The following is a 16,636-nucleotide window of genomic DNA, read 5'->3' as shown; positions in this document are numbered from 1 at the left end:
CCATAACTATTCCACCAGACCCTTGAGAAAAGCATACCTAGGGACCCTCTTCATCCCTCAAGCTAAAACAACTCTAGGAAAAAGGGCCTTTTCTATTGCAGGTCCTTCTAACTGGAACACTCTCCCTCCTGAACTCCGACAAGAGACTTGCCCAATCTCGTTTAAGAAAAAACTTAAAACTTGGTTATTCAAGCTTGCTTTTCCAGAACTCTCTTATTAACTTACAACATGCCCTCCTTCTTTAGATACACCTCTCTGTTTATTTTTCTCTCACATATTTGGTTTGATTTGTCTTTAGTCTTTCACTGTTATTCAGGCTCCCCTAAAGAGTCCCTCAGTCACTTTTGCCTCATTTATTTATTTATTTTCACCTATCTTGCTTCCTTATATCTAACTAAGATCAACATAAGGACTTCAAAAGTTCACTGTGACTACCATTTAATTCAATTTGTATAATTGGTTTATTCTCCTGACAATGTTATTTAATGTTGTTTAAATGTTAATTGTTTCATGTAATGCCATTTGGTAAGTTATTGTTCTATGTAAACCGGTTTGATTTGCATCTAATGTAGGAAGATCGGTATATAAAAACAAAAAAACAAAAAATAAAAATAAAATAAATACACATCTAATGCAAATAAGAGACCAAATATTTTCCATTACAGGCCCCAAGCTATGAAATTCTCTACCAGAGATATCACGGCTGCTAATAGAAAGAAAGAGATTCAAACATTAGCTGAAAATCTGGCACTTCAGAAATGCATATGATCTAACATAATGTATCAATATGCAGAGAACTACAGTATTGAAAACCATAGTCAGTGTTAGAAGAATGAATGAAAAATTATGAGTGATAACTGTCCAAAGACAACACTCAAGTTTTAAGTGTTTTGTTGACTTATAATATGAATGTTGATTTGTAAACCATTGTGATCTTCTTTTGGAATGCTTAAATCAAATAAATAATTATGTCTCCATGGAAAATTCCAAAAGAGTATAGATTACTCTTTTGGAATTTATGCTCCTTCAAATTGTCTCTTGTTGATTGGTTGGTTGAAGTTACTGCTTAGTTTGATGTAAACCGAGTTGATTTGATTTGTATCAAGAAAGTTGGTATATAAAAGCCTTTAATAAAATAAAATAAATTACTACTAATGTGTGGGTATATATGATATATTCCTACAAGTTTAATGATATAGCCTTTGCAAGTCATGTAGTATTTGCATTATCACCATATATACATAGTAGTGATGGATCATTTGCATTTGGCTGAGAAGCAGGGAATGTGGGTTAAGCGCTAATAGAAATAGAAATTAAGTGGACATACCCAGAATTCATCCTTGGCCTTATATACTATTTGCATATTGCTCAAGGAAGGCTTAGTGATGCAGAAAGTAGAAATAGCTTAAACTCCTCCAGAATACTTCTCCAAAATGGGGCTAGAAGTTCACCAATTGTGAAACCACACATACTGTATTTTTAGTCATATTGAAGAAGGGCATTTTTAGACAGCCAATTTACACATGCCACTATTTACACATGCAAATGGCTTTGAAAATTGTCATCTAAGAGAATTAAATTGCTTCTGATTTTCTTAGAATATTTTCCTTTCATGAGTTGGCACTAGAAAAATGGGTGCAATTGATTTCATTCATTAAATTAACTAGGCATGCAAAAACATAGAAGTTCCTGGTACTTCCATTCTGTCCTCTGAATAGGAAAAAATGTATATGGTAATTCCTTCTTTTTCTTACCAGGGCTTATAGTACTTGATCAAAACACCTGAAACAGGTGGCATGTTCAGTTTTCCCAACTACAACCACAGTAGTTTGAAATCTCCAGAGGCTAGAAAATGTAACAAGGTCCTTTTTAGTGAAGCTTTAGGGGGAAGTGCCAGTTTATAATGTTTTGTAGTGATTGGGGCGGATTTTCAGAGCCCTGCTCGCGTAAATCCGCCCAAAACCGGGCGGATTTATGCAAGCAGGGCCCTGCGCGCCGGTAAGCCTATTTTACATAGGCCTACCGGCGCGCGCAGAGCCCCGGGACTCGCGTAAGTCCCGGGGTTTTCGGAGGGGGCGTGTCGGGGGGGCGTGTCGGGGGCAGGCCCGAACCGCGCAGTGTTTTCGGGGCGTGTCGGGACCGTTCCAGGGGTGGGCCCGGGGGCGTGGCTACGGCCCGGGGTGGCCCGGGGGCGTGGCCGCGCCCTCCGGACCCACCCCCAGGTCGCATCCCGGCGCGCAGGAGGCCCGCTGACGCGCGGGGATTTACGCCTCCCTCTGGGAGGCGTAAATCCCCCGACAAAGGTAAGGGGGGGGTTTAGACAGGGCCGGGCGGGTGGGTTAGGTAGGGGAAGGGAGGGGAAGGTGAGGGGAGGGCAAAGGAAAGTTCCCTCCGAGGCCGCTCCGATTTCGGAGCGGCCTTGGAGGGAACGGGGGTAGGCTGCGCGGCTCGGCGCGCGCCGGCTATACAAAATCCATAGCCTTGCGCGCGCCGATCCAGGTTTTTAGCAGATACGCGCGGCTCCGCGCGTATCTACTAAAATCCAGCGTACTTTTGTTTGCGCCTGGAGCGCAAACAAAAGTAGGCTATTCGCGCTCCTTTTAAAATCCGCCCCATTATGTATTGATGTTTCAAGCAATTTGTGCTATTATGCTTTTTTATGATTAATGTTTTTATGTACTCTATGTTGAATGCTGTTATGTGGGTAGTCGCAGCTTTTAAGATTTTCTAATAAATAAAAGGCTTTATGTGAAAGAAGTCAATCTTTCAGGTGTGTACTTCTATACCTAATGCAATCAGAACTTATTGTTACCTGACTTAAATATCATGTCATAAATACCCCACCTCTATCACATTTTAGTGCATAGTGGTGGATTGCTTAATCAGTTCATTATTCTTTAGTTGCATGGATACAATCATATTTATACCTACAATCATATTTATACCTAATCAGTTCATTATTCTTTAGTTGCATAACTATAATCATATTTTCATAGGCAATGCTATCAAGGTTGTGATAAGCTCATGGCTTTCCATATTGCTTTCTCCATGTTAGTGCGACTGAACTTTGTTTTTTTAACTGTCCTTTTCAAAAATATATTTTTCGTTGGCATCAATATATCAATGATGTGCTGATTTTATGGATAGGTGATTAAGGCTCCTTGCAAGAGTGGGGATAATAATTAAATGTATGGTGTAGAGGAATTGAGTTAGCCTGTTATATTAGGGTAAAGGGAATTTGTTCCATTTGAGAAAAATAACGGGAAAGTTCCCAATATTTAATGCATTTATGTACATTCATTATCATCTGTTTTGTTCTAATATAAGAGATCTGTAACCTTTTTGATTTAAAAACTGCCTAATACGTGTATTTTTTAAAAATAATTTACAATTGCCTACGTGTGGTTCACTGGCTGATGTTTTTAATGACTGAATGGGTTTAAATTGTTAGATAGTATTAATTGTTTAGATAGGATGTATTATTCTTAATAAACATTTTTGTATGTTCATATTAAGTCTTTGATGTGATGATATAATTGGTTCTCTGTTTGTGTGGTTAACATTATTGAATATTAGAGAACATATTTAAATTATTGCCCTCTGTGTTTGTATATTTTTGTTGCCAATGCCAGATCTGCAATCTTTTCCACACAGGCATACTTGGTTTGTCTCTTTATTTGACAGTGTTAGCCTGTACTATCAGCTCATGCCATGTTCAAGGAAGCCTTCCTTTTCTTGGATGTATACTTTCAAGTCAGGGGTTCAACATGGACCCTGAAAAGGTTCACAGTATTCTAGAATGGCCACAACCTTCTGGGCTCCATGCCTTGCAGAGGTTTCTGGGGTTTGCCAATTATAATAGGAACTTCATTCCCAACTTCTCCGAGATCACCGCCCCCATCGCTGTTCTCACTCATAAAGGAGCTAATACTAAATATTGGTCACCGGAGGCGGTCAAAGCATTTCAGGATCTAAGGAAGGCTTTCCTTCAAGAACCATGTCTCCGTCACCTGAATCCCTCCCAGCCCATTATCTTGGAAGTGGATACCTCTGATTATGGGGTGGGTGCTGTCCTCAGTCAGCATTTCAACTCTGGAGTTCTCCATCCCTGTTCTTTTTTTATGAATGCAATTATAGTATTGGGGATAAGGATCTTTTGGCTATTAAATTAGCTCTAGAAGAGTGGTGTAAATAGATGGAGGGTGCCTAACACCTAATTCCTATCTACACAGACCATAAGAATTTAGAACGTCTCCATCAGGCCTGGATTGGCCACTGTTGGAAACAGGATGCTGGGCTTGATGGACCCTTGGTCTGACCCAGTATGGCATTTTCTTATGTTCTTATGTTCTTAAATCTGATATTCAAAGATAAGATACCTATATGCTGTGTTTATGATGAGTAGCTTGAGAGGATAAAAGTGTGCAGGTATGCTTACATGTAATTATGCAACTTTGTAAAGTATAACAGTAGTAGTATGCTTAATAATCATGTTCAATTTTTACACTGAAATGTACATATATAGTTTCCATCTACACATCTGACCATTTTCTCACTGCCATCTATCTGAACCTGTAGGAAAGGCATCTAAGCCTTTTCAAATGTACACCTTATTGAATTATTTATGACATTTAGAGGTAAATATTCAAAAGCTATGTATATGGAAACTGAAAAGTTATTTATTTAAAAGCAAAATGTGACATATGCAGCCCCTTATCCAGCAAAATAATAGCCAGATAAAAAAAAGGAACATTTTAGGGGTGCTCCAGGGAGGGGCAAATATATTTGGCTAATCTATCGGGTATATCCGGCTAGGTTAGCTGAATAACTTTAGACCTGCTTCAGAGCAGATCTAATGTTATCCAGCCTTGTGTGACCAGATAATGTCATTCAACTTAACCAGATAGCTCCCTGTAGGAAATATCCCAATTATTGATAACAGGACAAGCAGCCAAAATGGACTCTCTGACTTCAGTAAAAATGGACAATACCTGTTCTGCTATGGGCAACCAAATGCAGAAACTGTAGTTCTATGTATATGACTGGTCTGGACAGATTTATGGTCCTCTTACCAGAGGAATTAGAACCAATAGAGGCTAAGCAAAACATATAACAAATGGTGTTGTAAGTGAATACATACCAGAAAAACATTTGGGGCCTCTATGACCCTAAATCCTAAACTGAAATCAGAGTTTATCAATAATCTGTCAAATGTGAACAACTGTCATTCATCAGAATAGACCACTTGTTGAACTGTCCCAGCAAACAAAGGACTGGAAAAAGAGCAAGCACATCTTCTAATTAAAACCCTTAATTATGCATTTACCTGACAATGCATGAAGCTGCTGAATTATGCTTAGGTGAGCCCTTATAAAGGAGCAGGGTGCCAGCACTCAAGGCCATCATTGTCAGTCAACTGTTTCCCATCAAAGAGAAGGAAGCAGTATATATGAGTGTTGTTGCATCTACCCTGGCTGAGCTGAGTGCACTTTTCTGCTAGAAAGTGAAAAAGTGAAGCCCTTTTCAGTTCAGGATATCCTAGTCTGGGGAATACACCCTGCCGTCTTAGTCTCCGGGGTCCTGGTCACAGAGAGACCAGCCTGCTGAAGATCCATAGAGAGAGAGAGAGAGTGCATTGCTTCAGGTCCCAGGGATTAAGAGTTTTAACTTGTATTCCCTATTTTGTGGGGCAGGAAGTTAGAGCTCATTAGCATTCTATGCATGGAAGTCACTGCTAGAGAGAGGTGAAGCTGACATTAATTAATAAATAAATACATTATAATCTGATAAGCAAAGGATGTCAAATATGCTTTTGCAACTATTGTTTTGATTACTGTCAATGTCTCTAATTGCCTGTGTGTTTCCTGATGAAGTGTTAAGCTTAGCCTGCATAATTTAGAAGTAAATAAGATTTATTCATTCAGGCAGCTTGGTTAAATCTCTAGCAAATGGACATGAGAGTGGCTGGTAAATAGTAGGTAAATAGATAAAGGGATATGGGGTTGGAACTCATAGCTCTTCACCTACATCCCACCCTGTTCCGTTGAAGTTTATGTTTCAAGCGCTGACTCTGTCAGTGGAGTGCTGGAGATGCCAGAAGCAGGGCAGAAGCTCCCTCCATTCTGGATCACATAAAAAAAAAAGTATTGGGGGAGATGGGAATGGTCAGGGGAATGGGGAAAGGAACCACTAGTCTTTCTTGTGAGTGGGTGGGTGAGTTGGGGGGAAGGGGAGGAGGCTGCCCAATGATATTTCTAAGTAAGAAATAGAATGGGATTGGTGTACAATGCCAGCACCTTCCTAAATTGTTTAAAATGTTTGGAGGTAGGGGATTAAAATCATGGCCTAACAGGGCCTTACTATTATGCTTTGGGGTGGGGGGGGGGGGGTGGGGGCGGGATTGCCTCACCGATACCTTATCTTGTTCGGTGAGGACAGTGCTACTTAGAAAGATAGCTTTTAAAGATATCCTGTTAAGTAGCACATTAACCAGCCATACAAGGCCTAATAATTAAAAACTTTATCCAGCTATATTCAAACATATATATTGAGTAAACTGGTTAGTGAACAAGAAATTCGGCTATAGGTGGTTGAATAATTTTAGGCTGGTATATTCAGAGGGATGTGTATCCCATTGAATATGTAGGACAAGAAGTTATCCAGCTAACTCTAGCCGGATTACTTGTCCACTAACTGGCTTACTGAATATGGACCTCTTAATATAATGCCTAAACCAAAAATGACTAGGTGGTGTACAATGCAATCAAACCCACAAATTAAACCCCACAACATAAAAGTAATTCAGCTAAAACCCATCCTACCCAAGACCTATTCTTTCAAGTCCAATATAAAAATGTGCAATCTAATAAAACCACCCCAATATCAATAAAATAAACCCACTTAAATCAATAAAATCATCAGAAAACCCATATCCCTTGAACCATATTATCCTATCTAAAAAAGAGACATCTACTGTCTCAAAAATTAATGGACAAAATCATCCATAGAAAATTAGTATCTTGGCCTAACAGAATGCATCAAAGCCTGCAAATAATTTAGTTATAATAGGTAAGAAATTAAGACAGATGAAACCTGACCTAGTGATTTCAAAACCATATATTGGACAGATAGGGAATTAGAGAAAGGATGGCAGAGGGTACTGGCAGAAAAGCCGAGAGCAGACACTCCACTGCTCAGAGCATCTGCCACTTGATTTCATGAGTTTGTGTAAAGGAATATATATAAGATATCAGCATGTACACACTTAATTTTAATTCCTTAAGTTTTAGAAAACTCTTGGTGAGAACATCATGTTCCCCAGTTTGTACCACATTAAAATTCCTGACATAAATAGCAACATAAATAACGTGTAGATCTGTAAATTCTTTATAGAAAAAAAATATCTTTTTTTTTTTTTTTTAGAAATTTGAATAAAACTGAAGAGTATGATAGCTGCTCAATTAAATTAAGACACACACACACATAGCTCAATTTACCCAAGTTCTATGTGACCTAAAGAGAACAATAATGTGTGGTGTGTGTGTGTGTGTGTGTATGTGTGTGTGTGTGTGTGTTTATACGTGTGTGCATGCCTTTGGGTGGGGAGGAGCAGTGCAGGAAGGAGGGAGACAGGAGCCTAACAACAACTCTCATAAAACATAGGCACTGGTGTTATCTGGAGAAAGGGAGAGCATATTCATCATGGTTAAATAAAGGATATTCAGTCCACTCTGGAGGAGGAAATATCGGGCTCGCTAACAAAATGAGTGAAGGCCCGCTCATAACGCCGCATCCGGCGAGGAGCATTCCCCTCCTCCCCCCCCCATCCCCCCACGCAGACCATCGAGCTGCATGCAGCCGGCGCACCGGCACTGGCAGCGGCATCGTCGGGCCACAACGCACGGACGGTCGCGGCCCCTGGATGTTGCCTCCACTACAAAGGGCCGGGGTCGGCCCCTCGCTCCCCCTCTTACACCCGGCATTGCGACAAGTTCCCCCACCCACCCACCCAAGAAATAATCATTTTCATTTTACACGATTGCATTGTCAGTTCAGCTAGTTGAAGATGTTAGTAAGTTATCACCTGTTGCTGTTCTTGTATAGTTGTTAACAAGTTATTCGAAGTAAATACTGTCGCAGCTTGAAGCAGGGGCACGAGCAGCCTAGGCTAATTGCTAGGCTTTGGGGTGGGGTCCCCCTTGCTTGGAAGTCACGGCGGGGGGGGGGGGGGGCTGGGTCAGATGGCTGCCTTGCTAGGAGAAGAGTTGGGAGGCACCGGTGACACGGTTGGTGTCAGATGGTTGTTAGCGGCTCTTGCCCAGTATGGTAGTTTTGATGTTATAAAAAAAAAAAACCGCAGCCTCTTCATCCAGAAACTCTCGGAGTCCATTTTATAGGTGACATTGTGGGGTTGGGGGGGGAGGAGGGCATCGGCGCAGGCTACTCATATTGGCATAGGAAATGATGGCAGATAAAGATCAAAATTGTCCATCCCATCTACTTGGTGAGGATGTGTCCACCTTGGGTAGATGCGCATTAGAAATCCCCATCCACAACCCGACACTGCTGCCCCCTTCTTAAGGTGGTAACTGCTACTTTGTGCAGGTTACCGCAGTGCTTCATCACCATCCTGCTGCCACTAGGGATCCTCTGTAATTATTCCATGTGGATTTTTTTTTTTTAAGTCAGTCACTGTTTTTTGTTTCCACCACCTCCTCTGGGAGGGCATTCCAGACAGTCACTATGCTCTCCATTAAAAAAAAACCCTGTTCCTTATGTTATTCCTGAGTTTACTTCCTTGAGTTTATTCTAATAACAAACTCCATTTTACCCATAGATCTACCCATGAATGTCAGCTCACCCAAATATTTATGTGTCTTTTGTATGCCTCTGGCAGCCCTCACCCCAGATATATTTACCCCCAATGTAGGACGGCATAAAGATGGAGTTTTCCTGCAAGTGTGCAGCTCCTGTTACTTCTCATGGGAATGATATTTACATATTTAGGGAGAAATTTTCAAACTCTTTGTATTGGGACAAAATCCATGGGCACTTTTTATATTAAAGAAGAACATGCTGATAGTTTGGTCGAGACAGGAAACTTTAACAAGGAAAAGAACATAAGGATAACAGAAATCATAACATTTGTCAATGTCAGCACTGTAGTCAATCAAATCTGAACACATTAGCAAGAGGGAAAGAAAAGCTTTCAACACTTCTAAGATTCTGTGTATGTGCACAACACCAAATAGCAGAACGAAATTCCCATATCCCCCCTCATTAACACATGACAAGCTTGCAGTATGCAACTGAATTTTCTCAATATAGGGCACAGATGCCAGCTCTGTGGGCTCAGTGGATGCTTCAGCACCCTCAATATTGAGCAAACTCGCTCACTGTGACAAGGGAGATGTAATTTGTGTTGAGTTTAGCATCCACAATTATTTTGAAAAACTCCCTACTATGTTGTGGGAGTCTATATATACCAAGATGTGTTAAAATTGGCATGAGAATGTGAGTCACCTGTCAGTTTTAATGCTGCTGCTCCCTCAAGAGTTAACGCAATAGTGTGCCAAAAAGAGATGCAAAATCAGGTGGTTTCGCTTTCTTTGGCTATTGTCACACTGCTGTGTCAGATTGGGTTTTCTCAGCTCACTCCTCCCAAAAGGAGAGGGCCAGTTAGCACAGAGAACCTCAGCTTCCCAACCCTCTCCCCCCCACCCAAAAAAAAAAAATGCTGCTTCACCCAGCTGAAATGCTGTGAGATGCCAGCCAATACGAGAAACATGTTTTAAACTGATATGAAAGTATGCTTTCTTTTCCTCGCATTTGTATTTACATTCTGCTATTCCATACCCCCCCACTGTTACTCAATTTAGGCTATTGTATTCAATGTGACATTGGTCTCGCTGCTGACAGTTAATTTGCTCCTGCGAATACATGGTTACTTATATTTTATTGTTTGATATTTAATGGTGTATGCATATTATCTTTAAAACCCTTGTTTCTGTATAGCCTGTTGCTGTTAAATGTTTTACTGTTTTTTTAAACTGTTACATGTAAAGCCTGTTGCTAATTTATTGTTTCACTGTAAACCAAGGTGATGTATGTCTATACGTACCGCGGTATAAAAGAATCTATAAATAAATAAAATAAATAAATGCTCTAAAACAGCTATTCTGAGAGCAAAACATGGCCATGTCGGCACTGTTTCATACATTGAATCAAGTCTTATTTGGATATTGGGTGAATTATTGACCAGTATTCTTCAGATAAGTATCGCTTTTCAATTTGAAAGGACTTTTTTAAGCATTGTCTCTTAACTCCGAAAAGGATAATTTGAAAGAAAATCCAAACGAAAAAGAGAAAATAAATTATAGAATAAATAGATTGTGTAGGAAAAGTTTGTTTTTTCCCAGTAATTCATCTGCACCATAAGAAGTGAGAAGGAAAGAAAAGTCTTCTACTTTGGTGCTGGTACTGTCTGAGGTTTTCCCCTTCCATTTAAAGGGATAATACTACCTGCATTGAAGTAAGGTTGGAATTGAAGAGTACTGATATATTTTAAGTTAACATCTTATGATAAGTTCAGAAAAAAAATTAAATTAAAAATAAAAAATATTAGTAAATTGGATACCAGTAAGCTTTGGAATAGGGGTTTACCAAGAAAAGATAAGCTTACAGTTGACAGCAGAGAGCCTCACACTTCATGGTAGGGAACAGGGCTTGGATCTTCACAAGGTACATAAGGAGCAAGAGACGCTTGAGAAGAAGATGGTGGGACAATTTCTGATTCAGAAACGAATAAATCCAGTAGTATTCAAGCTTTCGCTTCCAGCAAATGTGGGTATTCATCTGGTTCTCTGGATGACCCTCATGAAGCCTTATAAATCAAATCACTTTCTAAGAAGATCCTCTTACCCCCATACCTCTATCACTAGTCACAGTAAAAGGGCAGCAAGTGCTCATTGTCTGCCAGATTCTGGATGCCTGATTTATCAGAGGATGATTGCATTATTTGATGGACTGGAAAGAATACGACCAGGAGGACCACTGTAGGGAAAATGTCCTTACTAAATAATTATTAGCACAATTTTACAGAATTACATCTGGAAAACTCAAGAACAGTAGCCCTAAGAGGGCTATTGAAAGAAGGTATTTTGTCAGTGACTGTGAGGATAAAGCCTGCAGCCCCAGACATTCAAAGCCAGGAGATCCTGGACATACTAAGTTAAGCACATTTAGGGGGGCCCACTTCCAGAGGCTTCCTATTGGACCAGCATTAGGTGTATCTCAAATTGAGAGCTGGCTATAAGGAGCAATATTGGATATTTACTTTGCAAACCGTATCCCCTGCAGGTCTGAATGAAGTCTGTGACTGGTTGTCTTTGATATAACATATCTTTTCTTATTGGTTTGTTTTTGAGTCCCATGGATCTTTGTTTAAGCTTCTAAGGAATATTGTTTCATCCATCTTTGATGCTGGTTGATGACGTACTCACTGAGGAGTTTTCTTCCTATAGTAATGATAAGTTCTTTCTATTGAAATTCTACTTTTGGATGCCTGACAAAGGAATAGTGGATACCTGGGTCTTTTTCAACGCTTTATTGGTGCAGAGACGTTTCAAATAAAATTGGGCAATTTTATTTGAAACGTCTCTGCACCAATAAAGCGTTGAAAAAGACCCAGGCTTCTATTCCTTTTGTGTTCACCTGACGGTATCATAGATCGCCTACCTCTTTGTTTTCATGGTGGATACCTGGCCATGTTGGGTCCCCTGATGAAGGATGTTTTCCAAAACTCGGCCATGTCTGGAGCAAAGTATTTGAGCTAAGTAGAATGAGTTTGTCAGTGTTTTATGAGAATTGTTGCACATTATAGAACATTTTAATATATTCATTCACAACTACAGCTCTTTTATAATTTTTTGAGGAGTTCCATCACGTTTTTTGTTGCACTATATTTGTTTACGAAAACATTGGTGGTTGGAGATTGGTTAATGATTATGTTAAATTATATCTCAGGTAACCTGTCGAGGTACCATCATTATATATATGTATATATATATATGAAATCACTTCCATCCACCTTTAACATTTTTTACGTTACTTTATTATTACATTTTTGTGAAGTAGTGGGTGAAAGGTTGTTTTGGTATAAAGAGACCTAGCCTGACTTCATAGATTTTATTTTGTGATACCATTATTTACCTGGCTTATTCCTGCTGGCTCCTGTTGTTTCCTGATTTTGGCACCATTCCAGGGTTCTGCTCTGTTTTACTTTCCTGCCTTCTGCTTGTCTCCTGCCTGTGCTCAGTAAGTTCTAGTAGGTGCCTGCACCAAAGGCCCAACCCATGGGGAATGGCAGTTTTAAAAGAATATCTGATCCAGTGTGCACAATCTCTTTGAAGTACACCCTGCCAGGCATAGTACCCTCCTCTCTGCCTTTACTAGAATGGGCTGTGACTGTATTTTTGGGTTTTTGCTTCTCTGGCAAGCTTCTTTTCAAATTCTCTTTTGGCGTGCCTTATTAATGTTTATATCTTCCTTGCCGGTGCTTATTGATGCCTGTTCCTATTTTCATCATTTAGATTCATTTTGCAGTTTTTAATAGACATCTTTTTGGCTTTAATAACCTCTTTCAACTCACCGTTTAACCATGTTGGCAGTCCTTTGGTTTTCTTTCTACCTTTTATAATGAACAAAATGTATCTTGTTTGGCTTCCAAGATAATGTTTTTAAATAGCGTCCATTCTTCATGCAAATTTTTTACTTTTGTAACTGTACCTCTTTTTTCTAATTTCCTCATTTTATTATAGTAGCCTTATTTAAAGTTAAATGTTACTGCAGTGGTTTTCCTTAGTACCGCTCTGCAGTGATTATGTTACATTTAATTGTTATGATCACCGCAGCCCTGTCACTCTAATGTCTTGCACTAGATCCTACATCATGGTGAGGCTTAGATGTAGCGTATTCTCCTCTGGTTTCAGGACCATGAAGAAGTTATTTATAGCATCTGGAAACTTTTCCTCTCTAGCATTACCCAAGACATTTACTCAATCAATACTGTGGTGATTAAAATTTCCTCTTATTATTGTGTTGCCTAATTTGTTTGCTTTCCTAATTTCTGTTAGCATTTCACTATCGGTTTCTTCATCCTGGCTAAATGGACAGTAGTAAACTCCCACAACTATACTTTTCCCCATTACACAGGAAATTCGTTTTCATAGAGATTCCACAATGCATTGTGATTCTGCAAGACTTTTATCCTGCTTGACCTTAAGTCATACATATCATACAACACCACCCCTCCACCAATTTGACCTGGCCTATCATTCTAATTTCTACTCTGGTATCACAGTGGCACTTTGGTGTCTAAGATTCCAGGTCTTTAAAATGGTAATTATGTCTACATCTTTGTTTAGTGCCATATTCTAACTCTCCGATCTTATTTTTCAGACTTCTGGCATTCACATACAGACAATTCAAAGTACGATTTTTGATTGCACTAATAGCTTGTCTGTCAGTTGAAATGGTTAGCTTGGAATCATTTATTTCTACCTGTTCTTTATTTAAATGCACATGGGAAACGTACGCCTTTGTTACAACCTCTCTATTGGGATGTCCTATATATCCCATTATGCCAGTATCCTTTGAAGAAACCACAAGCCAAACCATACACTCCTGGATGACTGTTAGCTTTTCCCTCATGATCTGGTTTAAGAGCTGTTCTATCTCCTTTTTAAATGTTAGTGTCAGCAGCTTGGTTCCACCCTGGTTAAGGTGGAGCCCATCCTTATAGAAAAGGCTTCCCCTTCCTCCAAATGTTTCCCAGTTCCTATCAAATCTAAAGACCTCTTCCCTGCACCATTGTTTTATCCACATATTGAGACTCTGGAGTTCTGCCAGCTTCTTGGGTCCTGCGTGTGAAATAGGGAGCATTTCTGAGAATGCTACCCTGGAGGTAATGAATTACAAATTTAGACCTAAATCCCTAAATTTGGCTTCCAGAACTTCCTTTCCATGCCTTCCTATGTCATTGAACCCCAAATGTACTATGACATCTGGCTTAAACTTAGCTTTATATAAAATTTCATCTAGATAGCATGTGAGGTCTGCCACTCAGCAGGCAAATTACCAATCGATCCTCAGGCCCACCAGCCATGCAGTTATCCAAATTCCTAGTGATTGAATTATCAATTATAGTGGCCATCCTCTCCCTTCCCTCCTGGAAACATGTCTCTGATTAAGTATGCTTGATATGAGAGGATACTGCATTACCTGGCAGATAGGTCCTTGTTACATGATCACTTCCTGCCATATGAAGTTGATGCTTTCCTTCCAAATGACCTTGCTCCTTTAAGGAAGCACAGGGGCAGCTAGACTGAATGTGGGCCTATTCTACTGTGTCCCTGAAAGAATTCTCTATTTACCTCTGACTGCCTTAGCTGCTTTGGGTCTGCCACTTTAGTCTCCAGAGATCAGCCTTATTATCCAAGAGTCAGGAGCAATTGAGCAAATATCTATATTCAACACCATCCACCATAGTGAGAGGGAAGTTCTGACTTAAATGCATTTTGCAGAAGGAAATGGGGGAAGATACACAGCAGAAATACAGGCTATAAATTGAGCAAGGTACACACTTGGAAAAAAGGCAACAGAAATCATAAAATAAATTCATTTTATGTATTTATTTTATTTATTTAAGAGTTTTTGTATACCGGGATATATTGGGAACATCATCTCGGTTCACAGATAACTAAACATGGCAACAGGCTTTACATAGAACGAGTTACAAGGTGAACGTTAATAAAGGTAACCATGATAAACTTGAGCAAGTAAACAATAGGCTATAAGAGAACTATAAAACAATATAAAACAATAGTAAACAATGGGCTATAAGAGAACTATAATAGGCTATATATAGGGAACTTATTACAAGGTGGCGTTGATATAAGGCAGTAATGCATGAAGACTAATAGCAGTTTAAGTTTTACAGAGAATAAAATTGAAACATGTGAGATCATAGAGGGTAACAATGAATGTTAGCGACAGATAATATAAAAGGGGGCTAAAGCAGAGAGAGGGAGGCAAAGTGCACTGGGGTACACCTGGAATAAGTGGTGGCTGGGAATATAAAGGGGGGGGTGGGAAGGGCAGGGGGGGGATAGGAGGAGTTGAACTAGCTGGGGCATATTGAATAATGCAGTAATATTTCAACGGAGTGAAGAGGAGGTAATAATTAAATTATGCAGGGGGTTAGGTGAAGGCCTGTTTGAAGAGCCAGGTCTTTAGGTTCTACTTGAATCTTTTATGACATGATTCTAAGCGAAGTGTAGGAGGCATTTTGTTCCAGAGGGCGGGTCCGGCTAGGGAGAGGGCACATGCCCTGGTGGATTTGAGTTTGGACAGCTTAGGAGAGGGAATGTGCATTGTGGCAAGGTGTTGTGCCCTGGTGGGTCTGTTGTGGTTACGGATTCGGAGATGATCTTTGAACCAGGACATGTCGTGATTGTAGGTGGTTTTGTGGATGAGTGTAAGTGTTTTGTAAATGATCCTGTTGATAGGCAGCCAATGAAGGTGCTTGAGGACAGGGGTGATGTGGTCTTCACGGTGGGCATTGGTGAGTATGCGCGCTGCAGAGTTTTGGAGCATCTGCAAGGGCCAGAGGGTGTTTTTTGGGAGGCTGAGGAGGATGGCATTACAATAGTCAAGTTTGGCAAGAATGGTGGCTTGCAGGACTGTGCGGAAATCATTGATGTGAAGCAGGGGTTTTAGTTTTTTGAGAGTGTGGAGCTTAAAGAAACCCTCTTTCAAAGTGGAGTTAATGAATTTCTTCAAATTGTAGTGGTTATCAAGTACGACACCAAGGCTTCGCGCCTGTTGAGTGAATGTGGAGGGGGGAAGAGGAGGGTGGAGGGTGGAATATTGGTTGCTGTGGGGGGGTGAGATGAGGAGGAGCTCCGTTTTGGAAGGGTTGAGGGCTAAATAGTTATTGGCGAGCAGGGTGATGATAGTTGTAAGGGCAGTTTCCCAAGTTTTAGGGCCATGGGTATGGTATCAGTTACAGGAATCAGGATCTGAACATCATCGGCATATATGAAATGCGGGAGGCCGAGACTTGAAAGCAGTTGGCAGAGGGGTAGGAGGTATATATTGAACAGGGTGGAGGAGAGGGCGGAGCCTTGGGGGACACCTTGTGACAGATTGATGGGTTTCGATTGGCAAGGTCCGCTTTTAACTTGGTATTGCCTGTTGGAAAGGTATGATTTGAAACAGGAGAGAGCGGTGTCAGTTATACCTATTTCTCTTAGTCGCTCAATTAGTAGGGTGTGATGGACCGTGTCAAAGGCTGCGGAGATATCCAGAAGGGCAAGGATATAAGATTGACCTTTGTCAAGGGCTTTTAGGATGTGATCAGAGAGGGAGGTGAGGAGGGTTTCAGTGCTATGGTGACGGCGAAATCCGAATTGAGATGGGAATAAGATGTGGTGATCATCAAGATATGTTGTGAGTTGTCTGTTGATGATTTTTTCTAGTATTTTTGAGATAAGGGGAAGATTGGAGATTGGGCGGTAGTTGGCTGGGTCCATTGGGTCCAGGGTAGGTTTTTTAAGGATGGGTTTAATTATAGCTT

This window comes from Rhinatrema bivittatum, chromosome 1, assembly GCF_901001135.1.
Source record: "Rhinatrema bivittatum chromosome 1, aRhiBiv1.1, whole genome shotgun sequence".
Classification (NCBI taxonomy): domain Eukaryota; kingdom Metazoa; phylum Chordata; class Amphibia; order Gymnophiona; family Rhinatrematidae; genus Rhinatrema; species Rhinatrema bivittatum.
The sequence above is the reverse complement of the archived record's forward strand: the minus strand, read 5'-3'. Positions refer to the sequence as shown.